The sequence below is a fragment of the Neofelis nebulosa genome, chromosome 9 (assembly GCF_028018385.1).
Source record: "Neofelis nebulosa isolate mNeoNeb1 chromosome 9, mNeoNeb1.pri, whole genome shotgun sequence".
NCBI lineage: Eukaryota > Metazoa > Chordata > Mammalia > Carnivora > Felidae > Neofelis > Neofelis nebulosa.
The window spans coordinates 75,742,138-75,764,584 of NC_080790.1; the positions used below are offsets into that span (position 1 = coordinate 75,742,138).

The 22,447-nt window shown below is 35.8% G+C and overlaps 1 protein-coding gene across 8 annotated transcripts in view; it reads left to right on the forward strand.

Moving 5' to 3' along the window:
- The window catches only part of SRBD1 (S1 RNA binding domain 1), a 400,072-nt gene that overhangs the window by 215,628 nt on the left and 161,997 nt on the right, over positions 1 to 22,447 (forward strand). For 2 of the 8 annotated variants that reach the window (XM_058684229.1, XM_058684231.1), the window contains exon 23: positions 15,104 to 17,059. The exons of the other annotated variants lie outside the window; for them this stretch is intronic. The gene's annotated coding sequence lies outside the window, so the exon portion shown is untranslated. Of the gene's footprint in view, positions 1 to 15,103; positions 17,060 to 22,447 lie in introns of those variants that run through there. 8 annotated transcript variants of the gene reach the window in all.

Genomic DNA, 22,447 nt, shown 5'->3' on the forward strand with positions numbered 1-22,447 from the left:
GCTTCAGGCTCCAAGCTGTTAGCACAGAGCCTGATGTGGGGCTTGAACCCACGAACCATGAGATCATGACCTGAGCTGAAGTCGGACACCCAACCGACTGAGCCACCCAGGCGCCCCAGTTCACCATTTAAATAAAGAGCACAAAGCAATGATTTTCATAGAGTTATGCAACCATCACAGTGAACTTTAGAACATTTTCATTACTCCAACAAGAAACCCTGTTTTTCTACATCCTCCTCACCACTTGTTATTCATCTGTATTTTTTATTACAGCCATTTTAGTGGATGTGAAGTTGTTTCACAGTGTGGTTTTAAATTGCATTTCCTTCATAAATAATAATATTGAGCATTTTTTCATGTGCTTATTGGCTGTTTGTATATTTTCTTTGAAGAAATGTCTATTCAGGCTCTCTGACCACTTTTGAATTAGATTATTCTTCTACATTTTTAGGAGTTCTTTATATATTCTCTATGTAAGCCCCTTATCAGATAGATGATTTATAAAAACTTTCTTCAGTTCTGTGGGGTTTTCACTTTTTTTCATAGTGTCCTTTGAAAAGCAAAATTTTTGATAACATGTTGAATTTATTTTTTGTTTCCTGTGCTTTTGGTGTCATATTTAAGAGAACATTGCATAATTCAAGGTCATGAAGATTTACACATTTGTTTTCTTCTAAGAGTTTAATAATTTTAGTTCTTACATTTAGGTCTTTGATCCATTTTGAATTTTTTTGTATATGAAATGAGGTAGAGCTCCAATTGATTTTGTTTTAATGTCCTGGCATTATCTGTTAAAAGATAGTTCTTTCCTCATTTAATTATCTTGGTACGCTTGTCAGTAATCAATTGACCATAGACTTATGGGTTCTATACTAAAAACAGTTCTATTCCATTGGTCTTTATAACTGTACTTATGCAGTACTATCCAGTCATGAGTACAGTATCTTTGTAATAATTTTGACATGATATGTGAGTCTTCCAACTCTATTCTTTTTCAAGATTGTTTTGGCTATTCTAGATATCTTTCATTTGCATGTGGATTTTAGGATCAGCGTGTTAATTTCTGAAAAGAAGCCAGTTGAGATTTTGATAGGGATTGCATTGAATCTGTAGACCATTTTGGGGAGTATTGCCATCTTAACAATATTAAGTCTTTCAATCCATGAACATGGGATGTCTTTCCACTTATGTCTTTAATGTCTTTCAACAAAGTTTTGCTATTTTCAAAGTTTAAGTTTTACACTTCTTTTGTTAAGTTTATTCCTAAGTATTTTATTCTTTTTGATGCAGTTGTAAATGGAATTGCTTTCTTATGTTAATTTTTTGAATGTTGGCTGCAGTGTATAGAAATACAGTTGATTATTTTATACTGATTTATGTCCTGCAAACTTACTGAACTCACTAATTTTAATAGTTTTTTAGTGGATTCCTTAGGGTTTTCCATATATAAGATCATGCTATCTCTGTGAATGAGATAGTTTTACTTCTTTATTTCCACTCTGAATTTCTTTTATCTAATTTTCTTGCGTAATTTTTCTGACTAGAGCCTCCAGTACATTGTTGAACGGAAGTGGTGAGAGTGGATATTTTTGTCTTGTTCCTGCTCTTAAAGAGAAGGTGTTCAGTCTTTCATTGTTAAGTATGATTTAGCTGTGCATTTTCTGTACATACCCTTTATCAAGTTAAGGGAGTTCCCTTCTATTCCTAGTTTTTTAGTGTTTTTATCATGTAGGGGTATTGAATTTTTTCAGCTTCTTTTTCTGAATCTATTAAGATGAGCATGTGAGTTTTGTCCTTTATTCTATTAGTATGGTATATTACATTAATTAATTTTTGAATGTTAAACCAATCTTTCATTCCTGGGATAAATTCCTTTTGGTCATGGTTTTTGTTATGGGTTGAATGAGCCCCCCCCCCCCAAATTCATATGTTGAAGTCCTAACCTCCAGTATCTCAGAATGTGACCTTATTTGCAGAGAGGGCTGTAGAAGATGTAATTAGTTAAGATTCGGTCATTCTGGATTGAGGTGGACCCTGATCTGATTGACTCAGGTCCTTATAAAAAGGAGAAATTTGGACACAGACATGCACACAGGTAGAATGTCATATGAAGACTGAAGTTATACTGCTACAAACCTAGAAACTACCAGTAAGTAGGAGAGGCCTGGAACAGACTTCCCTAGCACCCTCAGAATGAACCAATCCTGCCAATACATTGACCTCAGACTTCTAGCTTCCAGAACTGGGAGGTAGTCAATTTTTGTTGTTTAAACCATTCACATTGTGAAACTTTGTTTGGGCAACTCTAGCATAGCAAACTTACACAGTGAATTAATCTTTTTATATATTATTGGATTTGGTTTGCTAGTTTTTTGTTGAGAATTTTTTGCATCTGTATTCATAACAGATGTTGATCTGTAGTTTTCTTCAATTGTGATCTTTGTCTGGAGTCATTGTCTTAGTGTTTCAATAGGCTTACCAGATAAGATGATAGGTATCAACCTACTTCACATTTATAGTAACTTATTCCCAGTGAGATACAGAAACATCAACCCTATATAACTCTATTCCCTCCCCCCTTTTTAAAATTTTTATTATTGTGAATGGTGTGAGAAAGTGGTCTAGTTTCAACCTTCTGCATGTTGCTGTCCAGTTCTCCCAGCACCATTTGTTAAAGAGACTGTCTTTTTTCCATTGGATGTTCTTTCCTGCTTTGTCAAAAATGAGTTGGCCATACGTTTGTGGGTCTAGTTCTGGGGTTTCTATTCGATTCCATTGGTCTATGTGTCTGTTTTTATGCCAATACCATGCTGTCTTGATGATGACAGCTTTGTAGTAGAGGCTAAAGTCTGGGATTGTGATGCCTCCTGCTTTGGTCTTCTTCTTCAAAATTACTTTGGCTATTCGGGGCCTTTTGTGGTTCCATATGAATTTTAGGATTGCTTGTTCTAGTTTCAAGAAGAATGCTGGTGCAATTTTGATTGGGATTGCATTGAATGTGTAGATAGCTTTGGGTAGTATTGACATTTTGACAATATTTATTCTTCCAATCCATGAGCAGGGAATGTCTTTCCATTTCTTTATATCTTCTTCAATTACCTGCATAAGCTTTCTATAGTTTTCAGCATACAGATCTTTTACATCTTTGGTTAGATTTATTCCTAGGTATTTTATGCTTCTTGGTGCAATTGTGAATGGGATCAGTTTCTTTATTTGTCTTTCTGTTGCTTCATTGTTAGTGTATAAGAATGCAACTGATTTCTGTACATTGATTTTGTATCCTGCAACTTTGCTGAATTCATGTATCAGTTCTAGCAGACTTTTGGTGGAGTCTATCGGATTTTCCATGTATAATATCATGTCATCTGCAAAAAGCGAAAGCTTGACTTCATCTTTGCCAATTTTGATGCCTTTGATTTCCTTTTGTTGTCTGATTGCTGATGCTAGAACTTCCAGCACTATATTAAACAACAGCGGTGAGAGTCTCCTGATTTCTTCATTTTGGCCACTCTGACTGGCGTGAGGTGGTATCTGAGTGTGATTTTGATTTGTATTTCCCTGATGAGGAGTGACATTGAACATCTTTTCATGTGCCTGTTGGCCATCCGGATGTCTTCTTTAGAGAAGTGTCTATTCATGTTTTCTGCCCATTTCTTCACTGGGTTATTTGTTTTTCGGGTGTGGAGTTTGATGAGCTCTTTATAGATTTTGGATACTAGCCCTTTGTCCGATGTGTCATTTGCAAATATCTTTTCCCATTCCGTTGGTTGCCTTTTAGTTTTGTTGGTTGTTTCCTTTGCTGTGCAGAAGCTTTTTATCTTCATAAGGTCCCAGTAATTCACTTTTGCTTTTAATTCCCTTGCCTTTGGGGATGTGCCGAGTAAGAGATTGCTACGGCTGAGGTCAGAGAGGTCTTTTCCTGCTTTCTCCTCTAAGGTTTTGATGGTTTCCTGTCTCACATTCAGGTCCTTTATCCATTTTGAGTTTATTTTTGTGAATGGTGTGACTATAGATGCTGGAGAGGATGTGGAGAGACGGGAACCCTCTTGCACTGTTGGTGGGAATGCAAATTGGTGCAGCCGCTCTGGAAAGCAGTGTGGAGGTTCCTCAGAAAATTAAAAATAGACCTACCCTATGACCCAGCAATAGCACTGCTAGGAATTTATCCAAGGGATACAGGAGTACTGATGCATAGGGGCACTTGTACCCCAATGTTTATAGCAGCACTCTCAACAATAGCCAAATTATGGAAAGAGCCTAAATGTCCATCAACTGATGAATGGATAAAGAAATTGTGGTTTATATACACAATGGAATACTACGTGGCAATGAGAAAAAATGAAATATGGCCTTTTGTAGCAACGTGGATGGAACTGGAGAGTGTGATGCTAAGTGAAATAAGCCATACAGAGAAAGACAGATACCATATGGTTTCACTCTTATGTGGATCCTGAGAAACGTAACAGAAACCCATGGGGGAGGGGAAGGGAAAAAAAAAAAAAAAAGAGGTTAGAGTGGGAGAGAGCCAAAGCATAAGAGACTGTTAAAAACTGAGAACAAACTGAGGGTTGATGGGGGGTGGGAGGGAGGGCAGGGTGGGTGATGGGTATTGAGGAGGGCACCTTTTGGGATGAGCACTGGGTGTTGTATGGAAACCAATTTGACAGTAAATTTCATATATTAAAAAATAAATAAAAAAAATAATAATAAAATAAAATAAAATAAAATGACAAATATCATCTTTTATAAATTAGCTTTATAAAGCAAACTCTAAAATTAGTTAACTAACCCATAATACAATGAAAGGCTTTGCAAATATCTACTCTAAATCTGTATTTCATTTATTTGTCTTCTCTAAAGCACCTTTTATGGTATGCATTGTAGATACTAAATCTTTTTCTCTCTAAATGAATAAAATAATGAATCTAGATTCTAAAAAAAAAAAAAAAAAAACATTAAAAAATAAATAAATAAATAAATAAAAAATAAAATTTTTATTATTGTTATATTATTGTTACATCTATGTATGTTACAAACCCAACAATAATACATTGATATAACCATGACTACATAATTTTATGTTAATTAAAAACCTGATAAAAGAGAGGAAAGCATTATACAGAGTTTATTATATTAACCTTTTTATCCACCATTCCTGGTTCTCTTCATTTGTACCTGATTTTCTAAGGAAAGAGGATCCACTGAAGATTTTTAGTGGGGAAAGGGGATGTGCAGCATTATTTGAGGACAGTTGCTCTGACAGACATGTGAAAGTGCATTGGGGGTGGTGCTAGGGATAGAAGTCCAGGAGGTATGTTAGGAAGCAGTTGTAGCAATTAAAGTACAAGTTCATGGGAAGCCAATGAGTTTGGCTTCATTTTAAGTCTGTTGCCTTGTATTTTGCCTTCTCGAACTGGGAATGTCTAAGTCAGTGAGAATAGACACTGATTCAGTCCAGATGCATAAGTACACTCATTAGTACTTGTTGATGAACTGATAGCAATCCAAGGATGAACCCAAGATGGGAAAAATGCCTGGTCTGGTTATTTGAGGGGGCTCAGAATGAGAGACTTTCCCATGGCAATCCTCTGTGGAGAACATGATGCTTAGCAAGTAAAGCCCATTGCAGGCCATGGTGATAAAAGTAAATTGCCACACAGTTATGTGTGAATGCCAGGAAGGGGGCGGGGGGGAGGAGGAGAAGGAGAGATTCTTCTTCTTGCACGTGTCCCTGCAGCTGTCAGGGATGAGGTTACAAACCATGGAAGAGAATGCAGAATCCCCTTTCCCGTTCCCAGGGCAGATGACCTTTCAGAAATTAAACAAATCAATTCTGTGTCCTCAGAGGAAGCACGTTTGACTGCCCTAATTCAATGGGCTCTATTGTTTCAGGTGAAGCTAGGTGATTCAATTTATCACTGATATCCCTCCTAGGTTTTGTCTGTGAATTTTCCTCTGGAATAATTTTGTAAGATGAGGATTAGACAAACCACTACATACAGTATTTTTAAAAATACACAAAGAATAAAAAACACTCTCCCCTAAGTGTAAAGGCATAGATCATGTGTAGTGGTTTTTCCAGTACAAGCAAGAGGTAACCAAGGCCTGAATAAGATAGTAGTGATATTTACTTGCAAGGGCACCTGGGTGGCTCAGTCTGTTAAGCATCTGACTTTGGCTCAGGTCAAGATCTCAACGGCTCATGGGTTCGAGCCCTGTGTCTGGCTCTACACTGACAGTGTGGAGCCCACTTAGGATTTTTCCCTTTCTGTCCTCTTCTCTCTCTCTCAAAAATAAATAAATAAAAATAATAAACATTAAAAAAAAAGATTTGCTTGCAGAATGCTCATAGAGGTAGTTGGGGGTAGCAAAAAATAATAATAAAAATGGCAAATGTTTGGAAGTTTAAAAATACTTCTAAATAACATATCAGTCAAAGAAGAAATCAAAGTGAAAATTAGAAAATACTTAGAACTAAAGAAAAGAAGAAAAATACAAACTATCAAAAATAGTAAAAATGCTGCTTAGCACTGCTGATTTCATACTACTGGAGTGATCTCAAAATCCTCAAGCTAAGAATTTTTTTTAAATGACTGTGCCCCTTGGCATCTGCAGGAGTGAATGCAAGTCTTCTCTGTAGGAGAATTCTCTCAGAAAAGTTCAAGGAATATGACACCATAATCAAAAATTTTAAAGCAAACAAACAAGTAACTATAAGAAGCAGCAGGAAAAAACGGCTGAATGAGACAAACCCTTCACATATTAGAATTATTAGACACAGATTATAAAATAAGTGTATTTAATATCTTTTAGTGAGAGAAGAGGTTGAACACAACTCATTTGAAGGAGAATATTTTTTAAGTGATCAAGTAGGTGTGATAAACTAAATGAATACTCGGAAATGAAAAATATAATTGGAAATTTTTGCCATAAAGAAAACAAAAATTTTTATAAAATCAAATGTGTCATTTCTGTTACCTTTATGTTTATTTTTTCTTTTAAATATTTAATCTATCTGGAATTTAATTTGGTGTAAGTGAAAGAGAGAATCCAATTTCATATTTTCCAGATGGCTACTCTCTTATCCTCTTCATTAAATATGTCATTTTAGCCCACTAGTTTGAAATGTCAACTTTATCAGAAACTAATCCCAATATTTATTTGCATCTATCTCTAGGCTATCTATTTTGTTCCATAGATCTTTCTGTTCTTGTGCTGATACCAAACTTTTAATTACTATAATGTTTATAATACCTTTTAGTGTCTGATAGGGCTATTCCTCCCTCATTACTCTTTCCTCACTTGATTCCCAAAGTAATGGTATTAATATTTTTCTTGAGAAAGTTCAATTTATATATGTATTTATAAAGGATTGCCATCATATTCCATCATCTCTATAAGAATATGTCTATTTATTAAAATATTTTTAGATGACCTTTCATAATGTTTCCACATTTTCTTCATGTGAATCTTGTACATTTCTTAGATTTACTCCTAGGTATTCTGTAATGTTTCTTGTTTTTGTAACTTGGGTATTTTTTGTTATATTTTCTAAATAACCATTCAAATATTGGAGAACTATTAATTGTGTTTTAATTTTATGCTCAGCTACCTGACTAAATTATCTTACTCTTGGTAATAGTGATTTTTTTTAAGTTGATTTTTCTGAATTTTCTGCCGTAGCATCATCCTATCTACTAATGTTTTCTTCCTTTTTCTTTCTGATTTTATATATTTTATTTCTTTTCTTTAATGACGTCCGCTAGTAGCTAAAGTTAAACAATACTGGTAATGTACATCCTTGTTTTGTTTCTGATTTTAATGGGACTCAGTGTTTCACTATGTAGTTTCTAGCCTTTGAAATGATATATATACTTTTTCATGCTAAGAAGCTATTCATCTATTACTGTTTTATGATAGGGTTTTTTCAGATGCTCTTTCAGCATCTACAGGAATGTTCATATAGTATTTCTCTTTTTTTGATATATATTTAAGTTGCATTACAATAATAGATAATATTGATCCATCTTTGCATTTTGGGTATGAGTTTGACTTAATCATGTTAGAGTCAGTTGGCTGATATTTTAGTTGCAATGTTTAGGGATTGGGACTATCTCAGTATTATGCTGAATTGGTAAAAAGATTTTGGAATTGTTCCTTTTTATAGTCTAGAACCATTTAAATAATATTAGAGTTACATATTTCTTAAAGATTTGCTAGAATTCACTCACAAAATTTTCTGAAAATTGATCTATTGCATTTTCTTCCTTTTCTGGGGTCAATTTTAATAATTTGTATTTTCCTAATTATGTATTATATATATTTGCATAAAGCTGAACAATGTATTCTCTTATGATTCAATTTCCTAAGTATGCTTATTTCTATGTACTCATTTTTTCATATTTATATACGTGCTTCTTTCTTTAATATTTATATTGTTTGACCAGCTTTCCTAAATCTTTACCTTTTTTATTTTTCTTTAAGAACATTCTCTAGCACATGTTTATTTGTTCTATAGTTCTTCTTTTTCCTAATTCTTTAATTGTTTTTGTCTTTACTAGTATCTCCTTGCTTTTGTTCTTAAGATTGCTGTTGTTCTTTTTCTAACTTACTGAATTGGACGCGTAATCATTTTCATTCTCCATTTGCCTTTCAATTGACAGAGGCTATTTTTAGTAGTTTTTTTCAAGAAAGATCCCTAGGATTTGTGTTCTGTAAGTAGTTGTGTGTTTTAAGTCATCTGCATGTTGCCTTTATGCTTGAACTATACTTTGGCTGGAAATAAAATTCTTGGGTCATAGTATCCCTTAGAATTTTGACGACAGTGAATTTCTACAATGTTGAATGCTACTTTAAAGAAGCCTGATTTCTCAGGGTGCCTGGGTGGCTCAGTGGGTTAGGCATACGACTTGATTTCAGCTCAGGTCATGGTCTCATGGTTCGTAAGTTCAAGCCTGGCAGTAGGCTCTGTGCTGAGCAGACCCTGGTTGGGATTCTCTGCCTCTCTGTCTCAAAAATAAGTAAACGTTAAAAATAAATAAGGAGGTATGAAGCAGCCTGATTTCTGTCTCTTCCCCTTGAGGTCATTTGGTTTTCTCTCTGAATGATCGTATCTTTGAAGTCCAGTAACTTTATTAGGGCATGTTCTAGTGCTGATTAATCTTTGTTCTTCCTGGAAGATGGTGCGCCTGTTTAAATATATAGAGTCAAATTTTTTATTTCAGAAAATCTTCTTGAATTATACTGTGAATGTGTTTCATGTGCTGATTGTTCTGCTGTCTTCTGAATGCGTACTTGAGCATTAACCTTTATGTATATGAGCTTTTCCTATAATTCTATAAAATTCTTTTTTTTCTTTTTGAGTTTTAAAAAATGTTATTCATCTTCTTAAAATGTTACTTGACTTTTTAAAATGTGACTCAGTTTCCTTAAGCCTGTCTTCCATTTCTTTAGCTTGTTTTCAACAATATCTCATTCTTTCTGCAGTTTCCATTTCTGTGTGTCATTACTTTTCTACATCTTTCCTGGGCTCATTCAGGTTAATTTTATCTTTTCCGATGTCGTCTTATCATTTCTTCCTTCAGTCCTTTATCTGTGCTTTGAACTCTTGATTCATGGAGGCCACTTTTTCACTTGAAGTTTTTCAAAGAACTTCACTAAGTTCTTTGAATCCATAAGAAGTTACTTAGTCACAATTTTCAGCTATTCCACTATACATTTTCTGACATATGTTGAATCTGTTTTCTTATTTCTTTTGTCTTCTTTCCTGCAATGGTTTTGTCTCCTAGTCCCTTTTTTAAAAAAGCTTTATTGAAATATAATTCACATATAATATAATCTACTGATTTAAAGTGTACAATTTGATATTTTTTAACATATTCGTATGGTTGTGAAACCATACGTAGTTCCTTTTATGTCACTCTCATTGTTGAATGCCAGAGTCCTTTCGGAACCACCTATATGGGGAAAGAAAATGTGAGAGAGGTGTCAGAGGCTTTGAACAACCTCTGGGCTAACAAGTCCTAACTTACAATAAAGCCCTACATATATAAGGTCTAGTGGAATGTATTGTGAATGTGGGTTGAGCCTTTATAGGAGAATTCAAGATGGCAAGCAGCATGGAGACCCTGAGCTTGTCTCATCCCTGAAATGCAGCCAGATCAGCACCAACCGTTTTGAATACCTACGAAGTTGATCGGGGGGGTTAACACAAAAAGCTGCATAACTCGAGCCACAGAACTCAGCAGGTGTGCAGTGCAGAGAGGTGAACTGGGGGAGAGCCTTTACAAAATATTAATTGAGTAGAATTGGTAGTTGCAATGCCATCCATTCACCTTAGTTTCCCTACTTTCAGAAATTTTTCCTGCAAAAATGTCATATCTGTGTGGTTTCAAAGGGAGTCATGGAGAATTCTAGAACCGGTTTGCAAACCCCAGCCTTCTTTTAGACAAGCAACTATTGCTTCTGCTCCTCAGGGTATGCTACTAACTTGGAAAACTGTGCCTTGTTGACTCTGCTTGAGATCTGCAGCCATGGGTGTCGTCTCTTGGCACCCTTTCTTTGACCTAATTTTCACTGTACTTGGCAGCCTTTCTTTATAAATAATAAGGTTCAGGTTATAAGTGTTGCCCCATTCCTCCTAGACAGACTTTTTATTTCATTTGTATCCTTGTTATTTCTGATTGGTTTTAGAAAAACAGGTTCTGTCTTAGCTCCAGCTGCTGTAACAATATGCCATAAACTAGGTGACTTATAAATATCAGAAATTTATTCACACAGTTCTGGAGGCTAGAAGTCTGAGGTCATGGTTGGGTTCCCGTGAGAGCCTTCTTCGAGTCTGCAGACAGCTGACTTCTCACTAGGTTCTTGCATGGTAGAGAGCAGAGAGAGGAAGCAACCTCTAACTCTTATGGGGGCAGTTACTGCATTTATGGGGCTTCCACTCACCCCAATTTCCTCCCAAAGACCCTATCTGCTAATTCCATTGCACCGGAGGAATGGGCGTGAACATATGAATCGGGTGGGAGACACAAACATTCAGTCCATAACAGAGTCAGAGATTTCTTTATTCTTCCATCTTAAAACATGAGGCTGATAGTTTTATTATTTATTTCTTCTACTGGTTGTTTTTTCAACTTTAATATATTTCCTGTCCAATTTAGACTATATATATTTTGATTCACTGCTTTGTAAAGTAAGAAAGATATCTACAATTCTGACCCCTTTTCCTCAATTTTTCATTTCTTTTTTCTATTTTCTGTGTTACCCTGCCACATCTGCTAGCATCCCAGTATTTTCACAGCTCTGAGATTTAAGGCATTTGTATTCTTTGTAACTGCAGTGAAGTGTCTGGGTGTTTTGTTTTTGTTTTTTGTTTTGTTTTGGGTTCGTTGGTTTGTTTGTAAGTGTATTCTAAAACCTAGAAAAAATAGCAGTCAGTTGAATTTTTAGGACTCTAAATGTTGTGAAGTACGGAGTAAAATAGTATCAATGGACCCTCAGAAAAGGAAACATAATTCTATGCCACTAACTCTTCTTTTTTATTTTATTTTTTATTTTTTAAAATTTACATCCAAATTAGTTAGTATATAGTGCAACAATGATTTCAGGAGTAGATTCCTTAGTGCCTCTTACCTATTTAGTGCATCCCCCCTCCCACAGCCCCTCCAGTAACCCTCAGTTTGTTCTCCATATTTATGAGTCTCTTCTGTTTTGTCCCCCTCCCCGTTTTTATATTATTTTTATTTCCCTTCCCTTATGATCATATGTTTTGTCTCTTAAAATCCTCATATGAGTGAACTTATATGGTTTTTGTCTTTCTCTGACTAATTTCACTTAGCAAAATACCCTCCAGTTCCATCCACATAGTTGCAAATGGCAAGATTTCATTCTTTTTGATTGCCGAGTAATACTCCATTGTACATATATACCACATTTTCTTTTTTTTTTAAATTTTTTTTTTTTTTAATGTTTATTTATTTTTGAGACAGAGAGAGACAGAGCATGAACGGGGGAGGGGCAGAGAGAGAGGAAGACACAGAATCGGAAACAGGCTCCAGGCTCCGAGCCATCAGCCCAGAGCCCGACGCGGGGCTCGAACTCACGGACCGCGAGATCGTGACCTGGCTGAAGTCGGACGCTTAACCGACTGCGCCACCCAGGCGCCCCAGTATACCACATTTTCTTTATCCATTCATCCATCAATGGACATTTGGGCTCTTTCCATACTTTGGCTATTGTTGATAGTGCTGCTATAAACATGGGGGTGCATGTGTCCCTTCGAAACAGCACACCTGTATCCCTTGGATAAATGCCTAGAAGTACAATTGCTGGGTCGTAGGGTAGTTCTATTTTTAGTTTTGCGAGGAACCTCCATACTGTTTTCCAGAGTGGCTGCACCAGCTTGCATTCCCATATGCCACTAACTCTTGAGGGAGAATGTTCCAAGTATCATGTCAAGTGAATTATCTTTCTTATACTGGGAGAAAAGTATGCTATATTTTAATTGCTTCACACTTTCTGTGGAGTGCCCCTTCCAGGCTTTTAATTGCCTTTTTTCCTTATCAATATATGCATTATTTCTAACATACACAGTATTACATTTACCATAACATTAAAAAGTACATCTTTTTCACTATACTAACTTCTTGATAAAAATCTACTTTCTTCTTTGAAGGTAGCTTGCTGGGGTCCAGCTGGGGCTTGGTCCTTTCAAAGCTTGCTGCTTATTTGTCACCTGGGAATTTTTTTTTTTCTTATCACATTCATAGGTACACATCATTTTCTTGAAGCTTCAGTCTTTCTCATACTTTTTTTTGTTTAACTTGAATACATTCTTAGGTTGTTTTGTTTCTTAGAAAATATGCATGGGAATACAAATACCTTGAGACTTACATGTCTGAAAATAGCCATTGATCTATTTAATTACTTGATTGCAAGTTTAGCTGAGCATAGATTTCTAGAACAAAGGTAATTCTTTCTTCTGAGGACTTTTAAAGTATTGCTCTTTTCTAAATCTTTTTTTTTTTTAAGTTTATTTGTTTATTGTGAGAGAGAAAGAGAAGGTGCGTGTGTAGGCAAGTAGGGGGAGAGGCAGTGAGAGGGAGAGTCTCAAGCAGGCTCCGTGCTATCAGAACAGGTGCCCCAAGTATTGCCCTAGTCTAGAAAATGACTTTACTGAAAATAAATCTGATGCCACTTTAATTTTTACTCCATTATAGGTGATATACCTCCATTAAGAAATAATTGGCATTCAATAAAGTACATTATTAATGTGCAATTTGATAAATTTTAACATTTGCATACACCCATGAAACCATCCTTCTTTCCTCTCTCCACTCAGGATCTCTTTTAATGATGATGTGTCTTTTAGTTAACTAATCCTCTTCTTGTCTATTCATTTTTTAATTCCTATTGAACGTTTTAATTTCAGCAATTTATGTGTATCCATTTGAGAATTTACATTTGATTCTCTCTTTTCATTATCATTGATTCTAGTTCTCTGGTAAAAGTCTCCCTTTTGTCCTATATTTTCTAGAACATATTAATCATAGTTAAGTCATGCCTGATAACTCCAATATCCGTATCATGTGTGAGTCTGTTCTAAAGTCTGTCGTACTCCTTGGTTTTGGTCAGTTGGTTTTATCTCATGGTGTGCATGGTAATCCTTTGATTGAATGCCAGATTTTATATATGAAAATTGTAGATACAATTTGAGGCTCCGGCAAATATTTTCTTCTTCCAGAGAAGATTTACCCTCCACTTGGCAGGCAATTAGAGTAGGGACAGATGACTTTAAACCAATCTGGGCTGAGCTGATTTGAAGTTGGACTTGAGTAGAGCATACTCTTCTACTTCCATCTTAGCCATACACCTGTGGTATTTTTTCTTCCAGAGGCTAATTGCAAGTCAGAGATCTATGCCAGGACCTCTCCCCATTAGTAGGCACCGGTCTCTAATTCTCTCACCGGCCTGAAGGATTTGTGCAAAGACTTGATTGGCTGCCTGGGTTCTCAAGGGCTGCTCTTTGCTTTGTGCTTCAGCTCTTGCACCTGATACATTTACAATGAGCAAACTCACTGAAAGGAAAAGTTGTACAGAGTGTACCCCTCTTCTTCCTGGAATTCTTGCCCCTCAAGTCCTGTCAGTGATCTTGGCATCCAAATTAAACTAAAAAAAGGAGCAAATCAAATCCAAAGAAAGTAGAAGGAAGAAAAAGAATACACAGAAACCAAAACTAATGAAATGGAAAACAGAAAAACAATAGAGAAAGTCAATGAAACCAGAACTGATTCTTTCAGGGAAGAAAAAAAAAGGTAAACCTCTACCCAGCCTGATTTAAAAAAAGAAGAAAAAGAAAACACCAGTTACCATGATCAGGAATGAGAGGTAACATAACTACAGAACCTATTGGTAAGAAAAATAATAAAAGAACAACTTTATTCAAATCAATTCAACAACTTAAATAAGATTGAATTTCTAGTTTAAAACCTTCCTACAAAGAAAACTTCAGACCTACATGGCTTCACTGGTGAGTTTAACCAAACATTTAATAAAAAAAATAATACTAATTCCACACAAACACTTTGAGAATACTGAAGAGAGAAATACTTCCCAACTCATTCTATGAGGATAGCATTACCCTTTTACTGAAACCATAAAATAGGGGGATCAATATAATGAACATGAATGATATAAAACTTATTATCTTGAGGTGTTTAAAATATGTAGAGGGGAGCCTGGCTGGTTCAGTCAGTGGAGCATGCAGCTCTTGATCTTGGGGTTATGAGTTTGAGCCCCACGTGTGGTGCAGAGTTTACTTAAAATAAAAAAAAAAGTATGTAGAATTATGTATAATTCATGACAATAATAGCACAAAAGGCAAGAAGAGAATTAAAAAACTTAAAGTGTTCTATAGTCCTTGCATTGGTGGAAATACAAATTTATGTTAGAGTCTAGCAAATCAAGATACATGTTGTATTGTAATCTCTAGGCTAACCATGAAAAGAACAGTCAAATAATGTATAATTAACAAGCTAATCAGAAGAGAAACAAAATGATTAGAAAAACATTTGGTTGATTTTTTTTTTTTTTTATGCGCAAGAAAGGAGAGTGAAAACAGCATAGAACAGATGGGACAAACAGAAACACAGGTAAGATGATATATACAAACCCTAATACATCAATATTTACTTTAAATGTAAGTACTTGGATTAAAAGGCAAAGATTATTCAGTCCGGATGAAACAACAGAAACAAAACCATGGAGCTCAAGCAGGAGAGCCTGCGCGAAGAAGCAGGGAGGATACATTTGCAGGCACATTTCAGAACAGCCTACCAAGGTGTGTTTCCCCACATTGAGGGACACATCCCGAAGTGTGACACCTGATCCTTCGTGAACAGTAGCGGGAGTCAAATGCACAGGCCGGTGGCAGATGCTTCCCCGAGACCAGATTTGGTTTTGAGAAACAAAAAGAAGGTGGACTGAACAAGAAATCACACACTTAGAGTTCACCAACGGGTGCCACTGATAAAGGCATAACACCTGGCTCCCCAAGTGTAATTCCAACAAGAATGTTGATATTAACAAGTTGGATGCAAGTGAAACAATGAAGATGTGTTGGAACCTCCCACATCCACCCATTGTGTGACTTCTTTGTGGAATTGGATCATAGTTTTGGAATACTGGAAGAGTAGGGGTTTTTCTTCTCCTCCTCCTCCTCCTCCTTCTTTTTTTCTGTTCACAATGTAGTGGCTGTAGACGTGACATATTTTTAAGTTTCATTCTGATGATTTTCTCCATCACTTTCTTAGATCTAGACCAGGGTCTGGCAAACTACATCCCAAGAGCCACATTAAACTTAGTTCACCTTACTGTTTTAAATTATCCATTCAGGTCTAAATATCATAAGACTTTGGTAGGCACCAAAATATGTGAATAAGCTCTTGTTAGAAGTACAAGAAATATTGTACATCATTTCTTTTTCCCTTGAGCTTCTATTTTCCTTTCACTTCTTTCACATAATTTTATCCCAGTGGAGTATCATTATGCTTAAACATTTTTTGTGTTATTCCTATCATATTTCTCTGCAACAAAAAAATGTATGAATTAAAATTTAATTTGTTTTAATTTCTTCTGTCCATAAGTCTCATAAATACTAATTGTTTCCTCTGATGGGAGTTTTGCCAGTTATTAACGGTATATAGTTAAACAAAACAAATGTTAGGAATTTTGACAAATAATGATTAAAAAGTAAAAGTGTATTAGAAAATTATCATTTCATGATATTGAATGAGACATTTCTCAGTTCATGTAAGCACAGGTAAATGTTTAAGTATGATTTATTTTCAGAAAGAGACAGGCTTAGCATCAATTCTCTTCCTCCTTTTACATTTTATAGATATAAGCACTGAGAAAGAACCCTTATTGACATAAATAGCTGATAGAGAGAAAAGGAGTTTTACTGAACATCACTCAAGGCTTGGAAATCTTTTCAAGTAATATGCCAAAATAATGTAGTAATCAGCAAAAATTGTTCATAATGGTATATCACTGGTAATTTGAGTAGATCCTCCCTCATCTTTGTCAAAACCCAGGAATTAGAAACCACCCAACTTGTAAAAAATTTTGTTTCTAGTCTTTAAAGTCATTCAGTTTTTCAATTTCTGATAGTTTTGACAAAAGAGACTTTCCAAGTCTTATCATATTACTATTATTTATTCTTGTTATTCTTAGAGAAATCTCATTTTTTAGCTTAAGTTAAAGTGAGATTTAAAAAACAACAACACAAATATGAAACTTGTACAGCCTTTGTGAAGAAAGTATAATCATGCTGAATTTCTGTTTTGTAAGACATCCTGAAATATCTTTAAAAAGCAAGACAGAGTTGGAAAGAGTTGGATACTCAATAGTTGTTATATAGAGATAAGTTGGTAATTTATTAGTGATTGAAAAGGAGCATGTTTGTAATTAAATGTTTGATATTATTAAAAAAGCACATCAAGTCTGAGAGGGAGGAATTATCCCTAATTAAATAAAGTTGGTTTTGTAAAGCTCAGGATATTATGTTCTAGTTTATGTTTTGGGAACATTTTATCCTACACCTCTACAGAGAAAGGTGTTCAATTGCTTTTAATAGAGTTTATTTTTTTTTTTTTAGAGCAGTTTTAGGTCACAGCACAATGGAGCAGAAGGTACAGAGATTTCCCATATACTTCATGCCATCATCCATGCATAGCCTCCCCCATTATTAACATCCCTCACGAGAGTGGTACATATGTTAAAATTGATGAACCTACTATGACACAAAGTCTATCGTTTACACTAGGTATTACTCTTGCTGTTGCACGTTCTATGGGCTTGAACAAATGTGTGATGATATGTTTCTACCAATATAGTATACAGAGTAGTTTTACTGCCCTAAAAACCCTGTGTCCTACCAATTCATCCCTCCCTCTCCTCCAATCCATGGAAACCACTGATCTTTTTACTATCTCCATTATTTTGCCTTTTCCAGAATGTGATGGAGTTGGAATCATTGAGTGCAACCTTTTCATGTTTGCTTCTTTTACTTAGTAATATGCATTCTTTTCATGGCTTAATTCTTTGTTTCACTTTAGTGCTGAATAGTACTCCATTGTCTGGATGTTCCAGTTTATCCATTCATACTGAAAAACATTTTACTTGCTTATAAGTTTTATCAATTACAAGAAAAAAAAGTCTGCTACAAACATTCATGTGCAGGTTTTTGTGTGGACATATTTTCAACTCCTTTAGGTAAATACTAAGCAGGATTGCTGTATTGCATAGTAAGAGCATGCTTAGTCTAGTAAGAAACTGCCAAACTGCCTTCCAAAGTGCTGTACCATTTTACATTTCCACCAGCAATAAATGAGAGTTCCTTTTGCTCCACATCCTGACCAACATTTTGTGTTGTCAGTGTTCTGGATTCTGGCCGTTCTAGTAAGTGCACAGTAGTATCTCGTTGTTCTAATTTACATTTCCCTAATGGAATATAATTTGGAGCAAATGCTTATTTGCCATCTAGTGAGGTGAGGTGTCCACTAAGGTCTTTGACCCATTTGTTAATCAGGTAGTTTGTTTCCCTATTGTTGAGTCTTAAGTGTTCTTTGTTTATTTTGAATAATAGTCCTTTTTTCAGGTATCTATTGCAAAATACCTTTTGCAAATATTTTCTCTCCATTTGTGACTTGTATTTTCATTTTCTTGATAGATGTTCTATTTTTAATAATGCAATTTAAACTGGTTTGTGGAAAGTCCTAGCAAAAGGAAAGTATTAGATGGTCAGTAAGTGGAAGACTTACAAAAAGTTTATTAATGTTGCTGTGTGGGGGCATCTGGTTGGCTCGGTTGAGCACCCAACTCTTGATATCTGCTCAGGTGGTGATCTCAGGGTCATGGGATCCAGCCCGGTGTTGGGCTCAGCAGTGTGCATGGGACCTGCTTGGGATTCTCTCTCTACCTCTCTCCGCCCCTCCGCCAGTCATGCACACACATGCTCTCTCTCACAATAAATAAATATTTTTCAAAAATAATAATAATTCTTGCTATGTATATTATTTACATTAAAATCTGTAACATGTCTGTTAAAATACAGTAAGAATACAAACGTATAAATATAAATACATATAAAAGTATATATAATAATATAACTCTAATTCCACACATGGTGGAAAGAATAATTGATCAACAAGTGGTTGGCTAGTAACAGTAAGGAGACACATGACCAAACAAAAATAAATACTAGGGGCGCCTGGGTGGCTTAGTCAGTTAAGCGTCCGACTTCGGCTCAGATCATGATCTCGCGGTTTGTGAGTTCGAGCCCTGTGTCGGGCTCTGTGCGGACAGCTCAGAGCCTGGAGCCTGCTTCGGATTCTGTGTCTCCCTCTCTCTCTGCCCCTCCCTGACTTGTGCTCTGTCTCTCTCTATCAAAAATAAATAAAATGTAAAAAAAAAAAAAAATTAAAAATAAATATTAGGTTGGGTTTTTTTTTTTGTTTTTTTGTTTTTTTGTGAATAAGAGCATGCACTGTAGTTACCTAAGAGAAAACTAGGAAAGCTGTAGTAAAATAATCTGGTGATAAACATTGAGTCTACTTAACTGTAAAACTAAAATTAAAACTAATGTAAATATCTATTATGAAAAAGGAATGAAGTAACAAAGTTGAGAGGAGAAGGAAAAAAGACATGAGTGTTAGTGTAAGCATAACAAAACCTTTTAAAGTTGGGAGGTAACAAGATATCATTTACTAATAGAGGTATAAATATCCTTTTTAAATGATATCTTAGGATAATTTTTTATGAAAGTAAAACATACATATACAAATACAAAAATTTATATTTTTTGTATTCGATCATGTTGTTGCATGTAACAGTAGTCCATTCGCTATCATAAATGTAGGGCACTCAATTATATGAGTATATTACAATTTATCCACTTTTCTGTGAATGGACGTTTACTTGATAGGTTATAGGAGGAGACTTTTATGAATAACTTTGCTATGAATATTCTGGTACTTTTTTGGTGCACATATGCCTGCTTTTCTGTTGGGAATAATTATTTAAGGGGAAAATAAAAATATTAACTTAATATGCAAAAATATTATCCCGATATAACATGTACACTTTGTTGATTTAACCAAAAATTAAAATATAACTATAAAATAAAATGGGAGAGAAGGAGTGGATAGGTTTAAGAGAGCTATAGCTTTACCTAATAATACAAGAAATCAGTAGATAATGTGGATAAATACAGAGTATTATAAAATATTGAATTCTACTCTTTAATATATTTAATATTTATAATATATAAACCAAATTTTTCTATTCTAAAACAAAATTATTTTAAAATAATTTATATAAGGAAGGTTTACATGCCTGCAGATTTTATGTAAAAAATTGAAGCATTAGGATATCATTTAAAAATACAGAGATAAATGTCAAAAGAGATTGCCCAAAATAATTGAAAGTAGTTATCCCAGGTGGGTGGAGAAGACTTCTTTTTATTATAAGTCCTGTAATATTATCTAACTTTCCTCTAAGCCTCCTCTATGATTTATTACCACGTGTATATATTATTTTAGTAAAATTAGGGTTTTTGTTCATTTGGTTTGCTTTGGTTTGGTTTTGCACAAGGACAGCCAGCAATAACTTAACATGAAAGTGATTATGAAGCATATAAATGTATCTGGCTGGTTCCTAAAAATGCCCCCCACTTGAAAGTTCACCTTAGGTGAACGAGTCAGAGAGGAAAGTCTGAATGAAAAGAGACAGTGATTTTCAACTACAGTTCAGTACCTTATTTTTGCAAATGTTACACAAATACATGACCATACAAACATAATGTTAGGGCCTTTCCCGGGGTCCAGGAAGGACAGGTGCAAGTGCGGACCTGATAAATCTGGGAGCAATAGGAAGAAAGTAGACTAAAAGATTCAAGTCCATCTCTGCCTTTTAGGAATTATGGAATGTCAAGTACGTACTCAATCTGTTAAGTGACGATAATAAAACCTTATGTGTTGTGCTGAGATGCTAATAAGATCACAGTGACATCATGTCAATGAAATACCAGTTAGCTTCAAAGTCACAAGAAGTTGGCCCACATCCCACAGAGAAGGCTGGGATCCTCCTATCTGTGGTGCTGTGTGAATTTAGAAACCTCTGGTTACAGTGGGGTATGTCCTTAAGTAGCTCTGATCCCAATTATCTCAGGACAATCTAGAACTCCAAATTAAATCAATTTTCTTTCATCTTTGACAAACACGTTGAGCCAGTCAGATTACTAGAAAATTGTATTCCAAAAGCAGACCTACCTAGGAAAGGATGTTTTAGCTATCTCCCAAAAATCACAGTGAAAGGAGCAAGTTCTGACCGGGGTCTTTTGATCTTTTTCTTCCTCCTGTTTGTTATCTCTAGGAGTAAGAAAGCAAAGCTGACCAATCCATAGCTGGCCTCTTAGAACAAGATGTTAATTGGCAATGCTATATAAAATTCAGATGTAGGAAAAAGGGTAAAAATCAAAGAATCTACACCTTCCATTCGGAATTCCTGCAGCAGTTTCACCAGGTCGGTACCATTTTACTTGCCACTTTATTTTCAACAATTTTGTTGTTATTGTCCAGCCTGTGGCTCTATAATTTCATGGTATGGGTTGTATTTTTTCATTAATTCATTTCAACAAATATTTTTTTAATGTTTTTAATATTTATTTTTGACAGAGAGAGAGAGAGAGCGTGTGCACACATGAGTTGGGGAGGGGCAGAGAGAGAGGGAGACACAGAATCTGAAGCAGGCTCCAGGCTCTGAGCTGTCAGCACAGAGCCTGATGGCCCGGTGTGGGGCTTGAACTCACAAACCGTGAGATCATGACCTGTGCCAAAGTTGGACGCTCAACTGACTGAGCCACCCAGGCGTCCCTCAACAATACGTTTATTGAGTCCTTTACTATCTATACAACTTTTGTGACTGTGCCAGGCAAAGGAACAATAAAGATCTTAATACATTTGTCTGGTCTGAGGGAGCTTAAAAACTAACTGCAGAGCATTTCCAGTGCTAGAAATTTATCCCACAAATCTACTCACAAAAGCTCACCATGTTATGTTACAAGAATATTCATTGCAGCCTTGTAATAGGAAAAAGAGCAGGGGACAACCTAAATGTCCACCAGTACGGGACTGGTTAAATTATAGTTCACCATCCAGTGTAACACTCTATCAGCTTCTCTTAGCCAGGATCCTCATCCAAACCCCAGAAAACAGAAAGTGATTTGAGCGACTGGATTTTCTCAATTCTCCTAAGGATTGTACACAACTACTACCTTTCTGGAGGCACAGGAGAGAAGTTAGTTCATGACATTCATTGTGGCTTCCAAGTATTAGGACTTAATTCTTTAATTGGAACAAAGTTGATTTGGAAATATCTGCAACACGTAGTATAAAGTGAAACAAGCAAGATGAACAACAAAGCGTCCCTTTTGTGTAAATAAAAAAGATCATCTATCTGCTTATCAGAGCAGAGCGTTGGACGAGCAAAGGCTGGCTGCTGGGCCCAGGGAACACGGAGACCAGGTGACAGGTCTGGATTACTAGCGTCCGGCTCCTGCAGGTACAGGCCAGAGACGTGGGTCCTCTGTCCCTGGCATAAGCCAGCCCTGGCCTTTCTTTCCCCATCTCTTAGATGGGGCCCCACTAATTTGTCAGTTTGAGGATGGATTTCGAGTATGTTCCACAGGAATGAAATCAGTAGGAAAATAAATCCAAGGGAATTTCCATTTGGTCCTGCCTTCTGCTCCACATGGCCCCTGCCCCATCAGCCTTGCTCTGGGATTGTGTTTCAGGCCAGTCCTGGCTGCTCTGGGCATGCTTCTGAGGCGATGCCTGGAGCCTCGCACACTAGGGCCAGAGATTGATATGGTGTGTGCACACCAGGG